This window comes from Canis aureus, chromosome 25 (assembly GCF_053574225.1).
Source record: "Canis aureus isolate CA01 chromosome 25, VMU_Caureus_v.1.0, whole genome shotgun sequence".
Taxonomy (NCBI): domain Eukaryota; kingdom Metazoa; phylum Chordata; class Mammalia; order Carnivora; family Canidae; genus Canis; species Canis aureus.
In genome coordinates this window covers 23,013,101-23,030,053 of record NC_135635.1, presented here as the reverse complement: position 1 = coordinate 23,030,053, position 16,953 = coordinate 23,013,101, and the positions used below count along the sequence as shown (strand labels likewise).

Here is a 16,953-nt window from a genome sequence, read left to right as displayed (position 1 = left end):
ATATGCAAAGGATACTTCTATAGCTAATGGTAGACTAAAAATGCAAATAAATCTTAAGTGGTCAAGGCTTTTGTTACAATGGAGTTTGAGACATTTATAATTATATACACTCCAAAATGGAAGCACATTCATGTGTTTTTCATATACACAAAAGAGAGATTATAATGGATGGAAAGCCTTCTTTTGCCTAACAAGACTCACAAAGCTTAAGCTTCAGGACCCTTTATGTACTTATACATCTTTTATTCAAGGCTCTGGAAGAGGCTCTAGAAATATGTTTACATGGCCATGAGTTTTTCTAGTATTTGAAAAATAAGGTATTAGCCAAAGACATTTTGGTATCTATCTCTTTCCAATCTAATTTTCTATCCTCTCTTCCTCCATTCAAATAGTGTTGGTATAGCCACAGGTATTTCTCAGATTTGGCTGAGGTAAGGCTGGGTGGTGGATGAATGTTCTTTGGTTTAGTGGGATATACTAGTGCAGTTTGCACATTCATGCACAGTTGGGGTCCTGGCAGCAATCTCAGTGTACTGTTGGATTCCAGGCTTCCTCCTTCCCACTGTGCAGACTTTCCTGGTGTTGAACCATGAAGGTACAGGTGAGAGGTTATATTGTGATATAAACATGTCCCCACAACATGCAGCCCTGGAAATATGTGGAAAGGAAAGGACAGCCAATGTTTCAAATATATGGAGTCAGAAGTCAGTCTGTGAACAATTCTGTAACATGTAAATTTAAGTAGGATATTGAGTTCTCCTTGATAGCAGAACTCAGTCATAACAGAGATTTTCTCACATCAAGAATATACTTGATAACGTTGTGTATACAATTGCAAGTACACGACACATTTTTCTTTTTTGATAGTTTCATGAAATAGAATTTGTTAAAATTCCTGCATTTGTACAGTACAAACCTGTAGTGATACCAGCAAGAGTGTATCTATAAAGTCACTGGTGTTTTGTGCATCTCAATTATTAATTTTTAAAAAAATCAATCAACCATTCTAAGAAATAACTGACTTATTTTTTCATTATTATATGAAAGCAATCCAACCATGTAGGGAAAAACATAGGGAGACCAAGTTTTATAGAGATTATCAGGCACTTAATCAAGAAAAATATTATGTCTGTGGATTTTAGGGTATTTGTGGTACTTGTCAGCTTCCTGACATTTATTATTTGATGTGGCTTTATTTCTCATAATAAATGCATAAATGTTCATAACTTTGTATCCATAATTGTGTATTTTTAAAAGTGATCCCTCCAAAGTGTAAGTTTTAGGTCCCATGGAGTCATTCTTACAGGACAGTAAATAGAAAAAGAGTGGACACATTTGATCAGGAAAAGCTGGCATTATGACTTTATTCACGACTGAGAAACCAGGGCTCCATGATCTGCTGGAAGATGATTGCACAATGTGCTCCTAAATGGAGTTAGTTCTTCTTGGTTTACTTTGCACTTGGAATATTGGATGGAAGATCAAGAGAAAAGACTTTTTATGATCAGATCTTTACTTGAGAACTTTGAATGAGTTCCTGGAAACTTTTGATGTCTCAGTTCCCTTATCCAGATACTGTTGTGTTAAAGAGCATAAACTCTAGAGTCACACCATCTGATTTCAAAGTGGTAATTTTGCCACTTACTATGTAACCTTGGGGCAAGCCACATTTTACTAAGCTTTAGTTTCCTCAACTATAAGCAAAATAAGGAAATGATAATTCTTACCTAGAGGTTTACCGTAGAGATCAAATGGCATAATGAATGTAAAGTTATTAGCACAATGCTAGACATATAGTAAGTGCTTAATACGTGATAGTTGTTATTTTTCTATATGAAAATGACATATGTAAATCTGATGTATCTCTTTCTCAGAGAAATGGTGAAAGGGAAAAATGATCGAGTAATGTCAGAAGGAAAAGAAATAAGACTAATTGAAATGTACCATGATCATAAGTGGGGGACGGGCGGGGGGTAACAATACCTGAAAATGCTCATCTATTTGTTCCAGGTCACAGGACTCAGGCCATATGTGTGTGTGCATGGATCTGCTGGGGGACAGGGAAAGCATGGACAGGAGAAAAGACGGAAGGAAAGCAGCAACCGGCATGCCTGGGATACCAGGCTCTCTCTTGTTGCCTGACTCCTACTGCTTCTTTGTGTGGGTATCCATCCTGATGTCCTAGGCCTTGCTTTCCAGGGTATTATTTGAGGAACATTAATGTGGAAGCTGGCTGGTACTCAATGCTACACTAAGTCACAAGGCAGGTGCAAACCTTGGGCCCCATCTCCTCTACTCAACCAAGGTTGGCACAGAAACCTCCACACATCATCCCATTCTTCAGCCTGGACATTCTACGACATTCTCAGAGATAGGGACAAAACAATGTCCTCACAAAGCTGCTACTTATGTTGAGAAGGAAATGGGCAGAATGGAAAAGATTTATAGTTTGGGCAAAAAGGAGGCTCGACGGCAATAGGGAGATCTCCTACTCTTTCTAGAAAAAAAAATGTAAATGTAACATTTTACCTGGTAAGTCTAATAATTTTGTTTTGTTTCATCACTAGGTTTACTACATTGAGAACACAGGTCACTTAAGATTCAAAACACAAAATTTTGAATTAACACCAGAAATGTGCTCTTGCTGCTGTAGATGTGTGTATACATGCATCATGATTAACCACGTTCATACAACTGCCTCATTTACTCCTCACAAAAATCTTCCAGTTAGGAATTTCAGCCTTAGGATACACTGTTCAACTATCATGAAATGAATGCTCTAAAATATTAAAGGAGGGGATACATGGGTGGCTCAGTGGTTTAGCATCTGCCTTCAGCTCAGGGCCTGATCCCAGAATCTCAGGATCCAGTCCCACATCAGGGTCCCCACAGGGAGCCTGCTTCTCCCCCTGCCTATGTCTCTGCCTCTCTCTGTGTGTCTCTCATGAATAAATAAATAAAATCTTTAAAAAATAATAAAATAAAATAAAATAGTTAAAGGAGTTGCCTAAGATTGCCCAGCAGAGACCAGCAACTTTGCCTTCCCAAAAGACACACATACAAATATGAATAAATACTTTGACTATGAACACAGCCTCTATGTGTATGAAATCATGCGAATATTTGTGAAATAATAACTTTTTTCTTCTTGTGATATTTCTCTCTTTCCATTCACTGGTTAGAGCAGAGAATCCGTCTCCAGCCACTGGCTCAGAAGAACTGTTTAGGGACTGGGGCAGAAAACATCCTTTGGTTTTCCTATACCTGGTTTCCAAGAGCCTAACTCTTGGAAGAATATTGATGATTTATGGTGTAGGCCAGCTAGTGGAGAAAACACAAAGGCAGAAATATTTCCCTTCTAGACCTCAAAACAGTTTCTTCTGGATTGCAGGGAGGAGAAGCAGAACAGACAAATTAGCCCTGATAAGATAGTGGCTGAGATATCTACTTGACATAACAGGAAACTGGCAGGAAATTTGCATTCAGACACATGGGACACAGGATGGCCTAGCAGGGATCCATGGCTCTACTATGCTAGAGAAGCAGCAACAGGTTCTCAAGTTCTCACCTCTACAGGTATCACCAAACTAGCAAGTGAGTCACAGGCTTGAAGGTGCCATATGGGTAGACGGTTGGCAGCTTCTCTATGGCAGGCTTTGTGGAGCAGATCCCATGCCATTCAGGGCCTTAAACTTCATCATGATCTTCAAACACTTACCATGACTTCAAGAAGGAAAGGTACCACCAAAAGTCCCCAAGTTTATGGTCATGCCATTAGAATAATGTCTGAAAGTAGAAATTAAGTTGGGATTTTAGAAAAATAAATGTAGCTTAAACACTGAGACGTAAACCCATTGTTTTATCTCAAAAAAAAAAAAAAACGGAAATCAATAACACAAGAAACAACAGGTATCGGTGAGGATATGGAGAAAGAGGTACCCTCTTGCATGGTTGGTAGGAATGCAAACTGGTGCAGCCACTCGAAAACAGTATGGAGTTTCCTCAAAATGTTAAAAATAGAGCTACCTTATGATCCAGCATTGCATTACTAGCTTTACCGAAAGAATGTAAAAGTACTAATTCAACAAGATACATTCACTCCACTGTTTATAGAGGCATTATCCACAATAGACAAATTATGGAACAGTCCAACTGTCCCTCCAAGATGAATGGATAAAGATGTAGTAATATATACAATGGAACATTACTCAGTCATAGAAAAGAATGAAAAATTTCCATTTGCAATGACATGGCCAGAGATAAGCAAAATTATTATGCTAAGCAAAATAAATCAGTCAGAGAAAGACAAATACCATATGATCTTACTTAGATGTGGAATTTAAGAAACAAAACAAATGAGGGGTAAAAAGAGAGAGAGAAGGGGCAAGGCAAGAAACAAACTGTTAGCTATAGAGAACAAACTGGTGGTTACCAGAGGGGAGGTCAATAGAGGGATGGGAGAAATAGGTGATGGGGATGAAGGAGGGCACTTGATGTGAAGAGCACAGCATGATGATGTATGGACTCACTATACTGTACACCTGAAACTAATATTATACTATATGTCAACTAATTGGAATTTAAGTAAAAACTTTAAAAAATAAGTAAAAATAAAAACATCTATACTTAAAAAGAAGGAAAGGACACATAATGGCAGTATATATACATTCACTTAGAACTAGAGTTGTTACAGTTGAATGTGTGAGATTCTGTTTTTCTAAAACAAGCAAGGGATATTTTTCCATCCCCATATCTGATCCCTGCTAAAGGTTTAAAACCTAGAAAAAGCCATCAGATAAAATCACTTGAGCTCTCCCTCTGGTGAAACCTCTCATAAAAGAGACTTACACTATCTATTGTAGAGATCTCAGATATATAAAATTTAGTGCATTCCAAGGTAGATACTGCATACTGGGGACCTTATCTCAAAAAGAAAACTGACATCTAAAAAATATAGGGTGCTTAAAACTTCTACTATCTGTCCCTTAGACATTCTGAACTCAAAGTTTTCTGATCCCAATGACAAGGAACATATATTTTTTTGGAGCCAAAAAAAACAGATTCAAATTATTAAGATTACCCTGCATGTATATTGTCAGGGTTTTTTTTTTTTTTTTCAAGATTTTCCTCAATTCAAACTTACAGCTATTATATTTTTCTCAAAATAAGTCAGTAAAATTATTGTCTTTCCTCCCAAGTCGATACAAAATAAAGTACATACATGACTTGCATGTTAGTCCCATTTATCGTGGCATCCACTTGCTTCCCATGCGGACATATCTTTAACTTTCACACTTCTATGACTTTGCTCCTGCTGTTCTCTCCACCTGCAGTACTTTTCACTTTGTCCTGGGCAAATTTGCCTTCCTCTACAAAAATCTCTTTTGCTTCCCCTGAGGAGCTCCTCGCTCCCCCGTGCTCCTGTCTGATTTCACAAGGCTCTGCGGTGGTACATATTAAAATAGTGGCCTACTCCCACCTTGGAGTCTTTGCAATCCTCTACCTTGTACAGGTCTTTTTTGCAAAGTCTACCGTCTGAGAGAAGCCTTCTCTGATTACTAACATTGAGAGTATAGGGGCACCTGGGTGGCTAAGATGGTTAAGCATCTGCCTTAGGCTCAGGTCCTGATCCAGGGTCCTGGAATTGAGAGCCCCATCTCAGGCTCCCTGCTGGACAAGCAGTTGGTTTTCCCCTCTCCTTTGTCCCTCTCCCCTCTCCCTGTTCATGCTCCCTCTCTCTCAAATAAATAAATAAAATCTTTTTAAAAATTAAGAGTATAATAACTTTTTTTAAGAGTATAATAACTCTTAATCCCACTAGCTCTTTCTTTGTTTCTCTTTGGTGCATAGCATTATTGAACATACTATGTATTTCACTCCTCTAATTTTCTTAGTTTGTCGTTTGTCGTCACCACTCTAAGGTAAGATTTCTGGCTATTTTATTTACTATTCACCATCCACAACAACTGGCACACAGTAAACAATAAATATTTGTGGAATGAATGAATGAATGAATGTGTGACTATTACTCTATTGAATTATATATCTACCCACTTATCTATGACCTACTCATTCTTTTTTTTTTTTTTTTTTTTTGACCTACTCATTCTTATATGCTCTTCAACACTTAGTATAGTGCTGGGTGCATCCGTTAATATTTACCAAGGAAAAGAATAGATGGATAAACTGAATTAGCCATGCTTTTTTGCAATTGAGAAAAGATGGAAATTTTACCCTAATCTGTAACATTTTTGTAATACCATAAAATAACACTGTTTCCTGGACAGTGGAGGCAGATCTTTTTCACCAACAAGTAAAATGATAAAAAGTATCTATAAATTATTTTAATAATACTGAGTATCTGAATACTTTTTTTGATAAGACAAGTCATTAAAGTCCAGAGCAAATATTTATTGAGTGCCTAGAATTTATCAGGCATGAGGCATTATACAAAGTCAAATAACTTAAATTCAGCTCTAAAGTGTACTAAAACAATAGAAAAAGGCTGGAGAGTTTTACTTGAATATCTCTGTTTGTGAAAAATATGTCTTACTCTAAAACTTCAAGCCCTGTACGTTGGCTGCAAGTGAGGAAAAATAAAACCATAAAGTGCAATTCAAAACTTTAATAAAAGAGTAGAATCTAAAATATAGCAGCAGCTAAAGCAGTAATAAACCAAATGAAACCGAATTGTACAAGAAGGCCATGCCACCTTGTGGGTACTGGGAGTATTTTACCATCTTCCATGTATAACTAGAGAAACAGTGACCAATTAGAGAAGAAGTAATTAGATTTTCAGTGATTTTTTTAACAGTAAATAAAACACATGGTACTTACTGTTTGATGCTGGAATGGTTGGAAGCTTTTGATAACAAAATGCAATGCATCTTGAACCACTTTGAAGAAAGAAATAAACTGTAGGTGATGAGGATATGTTTTAAAACAAAGATCATCTTCTTTATAAATGAACTCGAGCATCTTTTTAAAAAAAAGATTTATTTATTTATTCATGAGAGACACAGAAAGAGACAGAGACATAGGCATAGGGAGAAGCAGGCTCCCTGCAGGGAGCCCAATGCAGAACTCGATCCTGGATCCCGGAATCACACCCTGAGCTGAAGGCAGACGCTCAACTGCTGAGCCACCCAGGCATCCCTCAAGCATCTTTTTAAAGATGCAGACATGCACTCTTTGCTTTTTATTTGTCTGAACACAAGGTATAGGTTGTTTAGACAAAAAAAGCATTCAAACAATAAATACATAAAATCAATAGCACACAGACTCTGATGTCCTAAGAAATTTTAATGCCTGTGTGAACGTAGCTTAAAATTCAGTTAGACTAAAGATATTATATGAGAAACATAGTTTTTCAGAAATGTTAAAAGGACTAGTTGTGAGACTAAAAAATGTCTCCAATGCTCATAGATAAATCTATCATTGTGTTGAAATAATAATTTGTGGGGAAAATAAACATTTATACAGGCTAATGTGTAAGGAAGTAATGTAAGGCTATCGAGGAGGTAAAAAATAAAATTAATTTTTCTTATAGGAAGAATTGTCCCTGGTCTCAAATTAGAAACTTAAAATCATAAACTTTAATACTGGAAAGTATCTTAAATGAAGCAGAGAGACCAATGACTCATTCTAATGAATCCTTAGGCAACCAAATTATTTCATCTCTTGTTATTCTTTATCTGAGTATTACCAAAAATCAACAAAGAAAAAAACTCTTACTGGTAAAATATAAAAAATAACAAAAGCAGAGTAGTATAATTGAATGCTAGGTGGAAAAGGATTTAGAAATTACTAAATCCAGAATTTCCAAAAGATATTTGTTTCATTACATTCCAAAAAGATATGATGTGCCACTAGAAAAAAATTTTTGGAAAATACTGAACCAAAATTAAGCTGGGGTCTTTAACTGAAGAACCTTTCATACCCTTTAATATACTAATATAAATTTGGAGGGTATAGTATGCAGCATTTTCAATTTATTTTATTTTATAATTTTAGTTTTGCAGACAATTTCACAAGTCTAAAGTACAAATTTTGAGAAGTCTGATTTAGGCCAACTCCTTATTTTATAGAGGAGAAATTGATACCATATTGGTATTTAGTTTGCTCAACACAACAAAACTAAAAATTGCATAGACAGGCCTAGGTCCCAGTTTTTCCTAATTCCTAAATTTAGTGGGGTTTTTTGGGAGGGGAGGGAGGGGAGATGATGTTACACTAAATTTATTCTTTCCAAATTGTCATGATTCAAAATTACTGCTCTGAAAAAGTAAATGTGTTAAGATGTAAAAAAACTTTTTAAAAAGTGCAGTAAATAACTTTAATCACAACTTTATGTTGTTTTATACAATCACTGACCACCAAAAGATCCAACACTTCTAATGTGGCCCCTCCCCTAAAGCTGTAACTTCCCAAAATGCCATCCTTGTGGTTTCCTCAAAGTGAGACCACCAGATAAGAATAGTAATACAAATTAGTTTGATTAACTATAATGTTTCTGCCTCTCTTGGGTTCAAACCCAGATGTACAGTCAAATTGGTTGGCTTTAAAATGTTCATTTTGAGAAAGTGTCCTTGACTATAAATGAAGTAATTCAAATATTTAGAGAGAAATTTTCATGCTTAGTGATGTGAAAAACCATGACATTTACCAAAAATAGGTATTCATATGCTCTATCTCTTACTTGCATGGGGAGGAGTAGATAGAAGGGGAAGATGTGGAGGTCACAGGGTTGAGTTCAGCAAAGGCATGTTTTCCCAAGATCATGGAGCAAAGAGGTGGATCCGTTCAGTGATGTATCTATAGTTCCTTCTGCACGAGGCACTGGCCTGAGAGCAGGATATTCATGTAGAGATGGTTTTAAGATGTCTTGGGTGGAAAAAGTAGCTCTCCAGCACACTGGAATCCTCTTCTGATGAAAACATGCACACAACCCTACTTAATAAAGCAATATCTATTGCTTTAGAAAATTAACAGACACTCACATTGCTTTGTAGCAAACAAAGCAGCCTCATTTTGCTAAATTACTCCAAGTACCAATGATACAGAATCCTGGGAACTAGGACATGACCTCAATGTTAAGATGTCAATATACCCATTTTCAGGATAAACTCTCATCCACAGAGGACCTTTGTCACTCTGAAACATCCTTACTTCCTTCTGCTCTCTGTGTGTTTAGACTAAAGGAACTCAAGATTATGTTGACAATACTACTGGAACAGGTTTTGTTTTTGTTTTTATTTTTAAAGAAGCTAAATGAAAAGGAGATTTAAGACTCTTGTTTGGACAAATTGGGCCCTAAAACCTTGCTATTGAAGAAAAGGTTCTGATTTTGTTTTATTTTAGTGTTTGCAATTGTCATCTTAATGCAATGCATTAAGTGAACAATTGCCAGTTTTCAAAGTACATTTTTAGAGCTCCTGTCAACCTAACTTTTTATAAAAATGATGCAAAAAGAAATAGAAAGGAGAAGTACTGAATATTAAATCTTTCTTCAGCCCACTGTCTGATTCTCTTAAGGTCTGTGCTGATATTTTTAGGCTTTGAGCACATATAAAATTTCATGGCTGTTTTAATATACATACAGGCTTGAAACAGATGAAAGCTTCCATCTGAATGATATAGATTCCCACTCCCACACGCAGTACTCAGACAAAACACATGAAACTAAGTTTAACTACTCCAGAGGAAAAAAGCTAATTCAATCCTGCCAGGATCTGAAGCTGAGATTCTAAGGATTTTAGGCTTTTCAAATCTGTTCTTTAGCTTTTTGACATACTCCCCTCTGTTAGGAGCTCTCACATGGAATCGATCCCAGGACTTGTCTGGTGTCTACACAGTGAGTCTTCATTATTCAACATGGTTACAATCCTGGGGGTCATGATAAACAACAGAATATTAAGCAAGTGAGTAGAGAAGTCTGTTCTCTGGTAAAAGGCAAGGTCCTTCAGGGAGAATTAATTTCTGTTCCTGGATCAATGAGAAATCTGTGAACCAATGAGAAACGTGACAATGAAGAACGAGGACCTTCTATCCATATGTAGTCAAATCCCATAGGAAAGAAGGGGACAGACCTGTAATTGAGAGCTTATTATATATTCTGCACTGTACAAGGATTTTAAAAAATACTTTATTTAATTTTATCCCGGGAGATCTATAAGTTTGCTCATAGTGAGTTTTCTACCCTCTGTTTTAAAAGAAAAAAAATCCAAGGGCTCAGAGCTTGCATCACTTACCCACATTTACACTGTAACTAGGAGTGTCCAAATTTGAAAGACCCAAAGCCAATTAGTACCATAAGACTCAATTTACCCCAGAATGGAAAATCCCCTATAATCAACATGGCTAGAGCATGCACGAAATCTACCTATCCAGCAAATAAATGATTGTTGTATATTTATCAATTATCCAAATCTTGCACAACTTATCCAGCTATTGAGAAGCCCCTTCTGAATGGAAACACATACATTTTTGAGGTCTCAGGGTGAAGAAAAAGGTGTTGCTCCATTTTATTAGTAAGGCAAAATTCTATCATGTTTCTTTTTTTCAATTTTAGTAAGGTATAATTGACAAATAAAATTGTAACCTATCATGTTTCTTAAGAGGAAAATAAAAGAGTCAGATTGCCACCACTGCCCTACAGACTCAATTCAATACTTCAATGCACATCTAACTGATTGCACTTTTGTTGTGAAGTTCAATAGTTCTTTGCAATCTAAGTAATACACTAAAATGGGTTGAGTCCAGGTTCATTCACTAAAATGTTATGATCTTGTCTCCCTCATTAGGAAGACTGACAGTTTGTGAGAATGTGTCGTGTGAAAACTGTCAGAAGAGATCTCAGTGCATATCTTTTGTAAACCTGTAATTGTAACATAAATAATTGATAAACTGCTAAATATATTGTTTAGCAAAATGCACTTTCCAACTATCAAAAAAAAAAAAAACCCTCAATCATTAATGTTTCTAAGGCTTGTTTTCCTGTGCTATTGTTTTCAGTTGAGTCTTTATAATCATGAAACAAGGGCTACTTGTGGTTGCACTTATTTCCCTTCCTTCCAAGTAGAGGGAAACAATCTCTACAGGTCTATTGTATTTCTGCATATCTTGGAAGAGAAGCATTGACTGACTTTTGTTCCAAACTATCTTTCCAAGGAAGTTTGCAGCCCAAACAGGCTTTGAATATAGAAATAGCATTTCTCAGGGCGCCTGGATACCGCAGTCGTTTTTCGCGGCAGACTCTTGATTTTGGCTCAGGTCATAATCTCAGGGTTGTGAGATTAGGCTCCCCACTTGGCAGGGAGTCTTCTTGAGATTCTTTCTCTGCCCCTCCCCTGCTGTGCCCACACTCTCGCACTGTCAAATAAATAAATAAATCTTAAAAAAAAAAATAGTGTTTCCCTTCAGAGCAAAGAGTAGGTTTGCTTATTGACTATTATAAAATATTTTTGTTCCCTAAACCCAGAATTCCTCTCCAGTGACATAACTTACTGTGTATACCGGTATCACCTCATCTTCACATCAACCTGTGCAAATTAGAGCAAGAGGAACTGGCATAAAAAAGCCAATACTCTACTTCTATTAAGATGAGTAACCAATTGTTCTTTGTTTCTGACCCAGGAGTCTTGTGTTTTCTATCAGCATCTATGATACAGTGGCAGGCTAATTTGTTCACTTGCAAGTGGGGTAAAATCCCAGACTCTTCACAATGTTTGTCAGTTTCAGAGATGAGGGTGGGATGCTGAAAGAGAGCTGGCTTCACTGAATAAGGAGGGTGGGGGTGTCACAGGCCAAGCAAAGGGACCCAACTGAGTCGATATGCTCAGTAGTGAATATACTACCAAACTGTATAGTGTATAGGGCAATAAATGTTTATTTTCTTTATTGTCTATAAATGAGGAAGCATTTGGAAAATGGTTGAAGGTTGCATGTAGGAAGTAGTTGAAAAAAAAGAGCTTCCCAAATGCTACTCTGCTTATTGTTGACTCTCCTTTAGGTTACAGATGGGGTGGACTTCTTTTCTTATTTAGCAGTCAGCCTCAGATCCCCCATATTGTAACAAATAGTAGTAAGACTCATCCCAGTGTGCCCTCTTTCAAACAAACATGGCAGAGACCTAACACCTACACTGAGAATAAAAGGAGGGAAAATTTTGATCATAAATAGATGCCAGGCACATCATTAAAACCTGGCAAATATGCTCAGGACCTGGTGGGGGGCAGGTTGCCTAAAATCTGTTAAGGAAGAATGGCAACAGTTGACCATCAGATGGCCCACACTCTCCTATCATGACAATATTAAAACAATTTAGAAATGACAGTAGGAGATCCCTGGGTAGCTCAGTGGTTTAGCGCCTGCCTTTGGCCCAGGGCACCGTCCTGGAGTCTCGGGATCGAGCCTCACGTCAGGCTTCCGGCATGGAGCCTGCTTCTCCCTCCGCCTGTGTCTCTGCCCCACCCCCTCTGTCTATCATGAATAAATAAAATATTTAAAAAAAAAAAAAAAGAAAGAAAGAAATGACAGTAAATGTCCCAGTTTTTTGTGATAGATTCTGACTGATAAAAGGGACCTTTGGCATTTCAGGGAGATTTCCCCTGAAGCAGACTCCCAGGAGAATTGAGTTCTCTTTGTCCTGGTTGCCTTTACATTGCTGTTGAAGATGACCCACTGGAGAAGGTGAAATCTACATAAATTCTTGTGGTCAATGTTGTTGTTTTGGAAAATTCCCCTTGCCCTCAGAATGAATCTGAGCAAGTATTTAATATGCTTTCTTAATAACAGCTAGCCATTTCCCCAGAGTAAGGTATATCCTCAAAGAAGGCTGATGATGTGTAAGTCTAGCCTGAACCACCCAGAGAATGTAAGCCTTGCAGCTCCAGCTGGAGAGCAATGGGTCTGTGGTTGCAGAGTCAAGGGGTGCCTAAAGTTGAAATAGAAGATACTAGTAATGATGTAAGTGGCCTTGCCATTTGACACAGGGCTTTTGGTATAGCAAAAAACATGAGAAAATTGTTTACTGGAGCCATGAGCTCTATATAAGAAAGCTAATGTCTCATCCAGAACAAAGAGCATAAATACTTACCACTCATTTTAAAAGATCTAAGTTCTCTATGTGCAGGCTCCTCTTTAACACAACCCACTGACCTGAAGGTGTCATGTGGCCCTCTTTGCATCACTATGGAAATGGGGGCTCAGGAAACTAATGTAAAAATGTTGATGCTCTGGCTTTTGTTGTTGCCGTGAATATTAACCGTCCTTTGTCTCTAACCCAAGAGTCTTGGGTCTTCTGCTAGCATCCATGGAACTGTGACAGGCTAATTTGTTAGCTTGCAAGTAAGGGAAACTCAGATTATTCACAGTTCTGGACACCAGACACATTTAAGACTTTCTGTAAGAATGTAAGAATTTGAATAGATGCACATTTAATGTGTGTTTTCTGTTGATGGCTAGAAAAACTTTTAAGATAGAAAGAAGCATTTCATTAAGGTAAGTAAAATGGCAAGGGAAAAAAATGCCAGTGAAATACAGCTTTTCTTTTGGAATTAGATTTAAAGCTTTTCTTGTCCTATTGCCTGAGATTTCACCATTTGAGCTTCCTCATTTTAGGTTTAAAAGATTTACTTGTAAACAGAAGTGCTCCAGGGAGTGGAATACACTAAGCAACTAGAGGTCATTCATACTTCAAGGTAATCAAAATAATTCCTTCTCTCCATCTAATTAGAATCATTAAAAATTATGATAATTTGCTGTGCTGATAAAGGGATAAGTAAAGTGAGGCAGAAAAAAAAGGAAAAGAAAGAGTAATAATAAAATAATGTTTAGCCTGCATTGTCCCATCTGGTTTTGGCAGCCAGAATGTAGCATGGCTGTAAGACATAGTTAGAGGGAGATGCTCAGAAAAAGCACAACAAAGATGATAGTGGATAGTCACTAAAGACAAATTGCTTCTATATCCTTATGGATATAGAAACTATAGGCAGAAAATGGCTGGAAGAATCACTGAGACCAATCTGCTGAATTCTCAGCTGTACTCCAAAAACCACTCTTGACCAGGTTTTTTTTTTTTTTTTTTTTTTTAAATTTTTTTTTTAATTTTATTTATTTATGATAGTCACATAGAGAGAGAGAGAGAGAGAGGCAGAGACATAGGCAGAGGGAGAAGCAGGCTCCATGCACCGGGAGCCTGACGTGGGATTCGATCCGGGGTTTCCAGGATCGCGCCCTGGGCCAAAGGCAGGCGCCAAACCGCTGCGCCACCCAGGGATCCCTTGACCAGGTTTTGAAGATGAGTTATGTAGAAAATTTGGACAGTCTAAACATTTTTTTATCACCTTCAAATGCACTGTTAAAGTACTGACATAATCTAGCGGAAAGTTTCAATAAACATTTGTTTTTATTTGAAAGACCGATCTTAAGCATACTCTGACAAAGTTAAGATAGCTGAAACTTCATGATATTAAGTCCATTAGTACAATTGCCAATTGAGTCACTTTATTTTTAGCAGAGTAGAAATAAAACATAGTCTTGCTTAGAGATTTTGAAAAATATTGGAGAAGAAATAAGTTTATAGATCTGTCATACAAATCTTATCATTTTTCTATAACTGAGTTAAAACAAAACTATATTTCTTTCAGATAATCAAAAAAGACAGTCTGCAAAATTATCTTTTAAGCCTAGTAACTTATTGCTCCCAGAGATTAAAGCAATAGAACTTTGCCCATAATAGAATTTAGTAAATATCTGTTGATTCAAATTGAATTCAATATGTTAAGAGAGGATACATTAAATTGAGTTCTATGTTCAAACTGTCTCTTAAACATACTTTTTTAAACGTTTTGTTCTACAATAAAAAAAACAAAAAAAATTTCTTTAATCAATGGTTTCATTGAGCTTATGTGTAATATTTTTGTCACCCAGGATCCTTTAGCTTTCCTGTGATTTTGATGCCTGCCATATCAATAACTGAAAATGTAATTCTCAAAACAAATGAACAAATGAAAAAAAAAAAAAGAGAGAGAGAGAGAAGGAGAGATGTACCAAGAAACAGAATTTTAACTATAAAGAACAAACAGATGGTTACCATAGGGAAGGTGGGTGGGGGATGGGTGAGAGAGTGAGTTCACTTATCATGATAAGCAGTGAGTAATATATAGAATTGTTGAATCACTATATTATACACTTAAAACTAACATAACACTGGAATTAAAACTGGCTCTTCATGGGATGCCTGAGTGGCTTAGCAGTTGAGTGTCTGCCTTCAGCTCAGGGGATCGAGTCCCACATCAGGGTCCCTGCAGGGAGCCTGCTTCTCCCTCTGCCTGTCTTTGCCTCTCTCTGTGTGTCTCTCGTGAATAAGTAAATAAAATCTTTAAAAAAAAAAAAACTGGCTCTTCTCTTGATTTTCAGAAAGTCTCTCTATATTTTTTTTTTAGATTTTATTTATTTATTCATGACAGACACAGACAGAAAGGGGCAGAGACACAGGCAGAAGGAGAAGATGCTCCTTATTAGGAGCCCAATGTGGGACTCGATCCCAGGACCTGGGATCAGTACCTGAGCCAAAGGCAGATGCTCAACCTCTGAGCCACCTAGGCGCCCCAGTCTCTATTTTTTAATATAAAATGTGAATATCTATTCAAAGACAAATGGTAAGATATATGTATTTTATATATATATACATATATATATACACATATACATACATTTGCATATATATGCCTCTCTTATCCATTATGGTAAAACAAATCTAAGTAGCCAATGGGGTGGGCATCAAATATGGCCCTGAAATGCTCTCTAAGTTCAATGAACTTGATGTTACTGCTACACCTCTAAAAACCTGTAGCTATGGTCATTTACAATGCATGGTGGCATCAATTTCTGAAAGAGAAAAACTAAGGAAGAAACAGTTTGGAGTGTGTGTGTGTGTGTGTCTGTGTGTGAGAGAGAGAGAGAGAGATTGAAGATCAAAGGTTAAGTACAATAGGAAATACTCTGCTGAGGAAACCCAATAAATGTGCAGATCTTGTACTTTCCCTCATATGCAGTAAAGTTCTCAGTAACAGATTCTCATCAAGCATTTCAGTTATATCCTTTTATCCTACAGATAATCTACTGCAAATACACACAAACATGGAGTGTAAAATACACTTCAGTCCAAACACAACTGCTATTGAATTTCCAACAATTGGAGTCAGGTGTGTTATGAGAGACAGCTCTGGCCCTCTCACCAACAATCATCATTACAACCCCTCCTCACACAGTCAATACAGGAAAATGAAGATAAATAAAGGGAGGGTGTGGACAGTAAATCTCAAGGAGAGAACACTGTGGTGAAGTTACTTCTTCCCCTGCTTGCTTCCTCCTTACTGCACACAAATCTTCCTCAGGAAGAGGAAGAGGGGAGCTAACCAGTACCACACTGTGCATTCCTCTCAACTTCAAACTCCTTACCTTAGAATCTAGGTGTAACAAGGAAGGAAAGAACTTTGAAATGGATAGGAGCTTGAAATCTTAAATAGGTCTGGACAAAATTTAGCACCTACAATTGATTGGTAAAGTATACAAGATGTCCAGGCCACTATTAGAATGGGAAAGGGGAAATTGCTATGGTACAGTGAAAGGCAAAGTTTGGCAAAATCAGTTTTCTATGTACGCCCCAAGTCTTCAACTAACCGTTATAGACTTTACATAATCAAGAAACATATGCTACATTTTGTGCAAGACACAATCACTGTACACACAAGGTGAAATGAAGCCCTAAGATATCTGAGAAATATGATAAATTCACAATATTTCTCTGCCTACCACCATTGAAGCATTTTCTAAACATTTGCTGCTGTCTTTGATGGTGCTAAGAACCAGGTCTCTTTGTGGTTTCAACTGAAGGCAAGGGCAAAACACACTCATTCGTAGATGTTATGCACGGGTAGGCTTCAGGAA

At 37.1% G+C, this 16,953-nt stretch overlaps 1 long non-coding RNA gene across 1 annotated transcript in view; it reads right to left on the bottom strand.

Moving 5' to 3' along the window:
• Positions 1-1,114: 1,114 nt before the first annotated feature.
• Positions 1,115-16,953, bottom strand: part of LOC144297088 (uncharacterized) — a 52,583-nt gene continuing 36,744 nt past the window's right edge. Inside the window, exon 3 of the long non-coding RNA XR_013364142.1 lies at positions 1,115-3,786. This is a non-coding gene — a long non-coding RNA (uncharacterized LOC144297088). The remainder of the gene's footprint in view (positions 3,787-16,953) is intronic.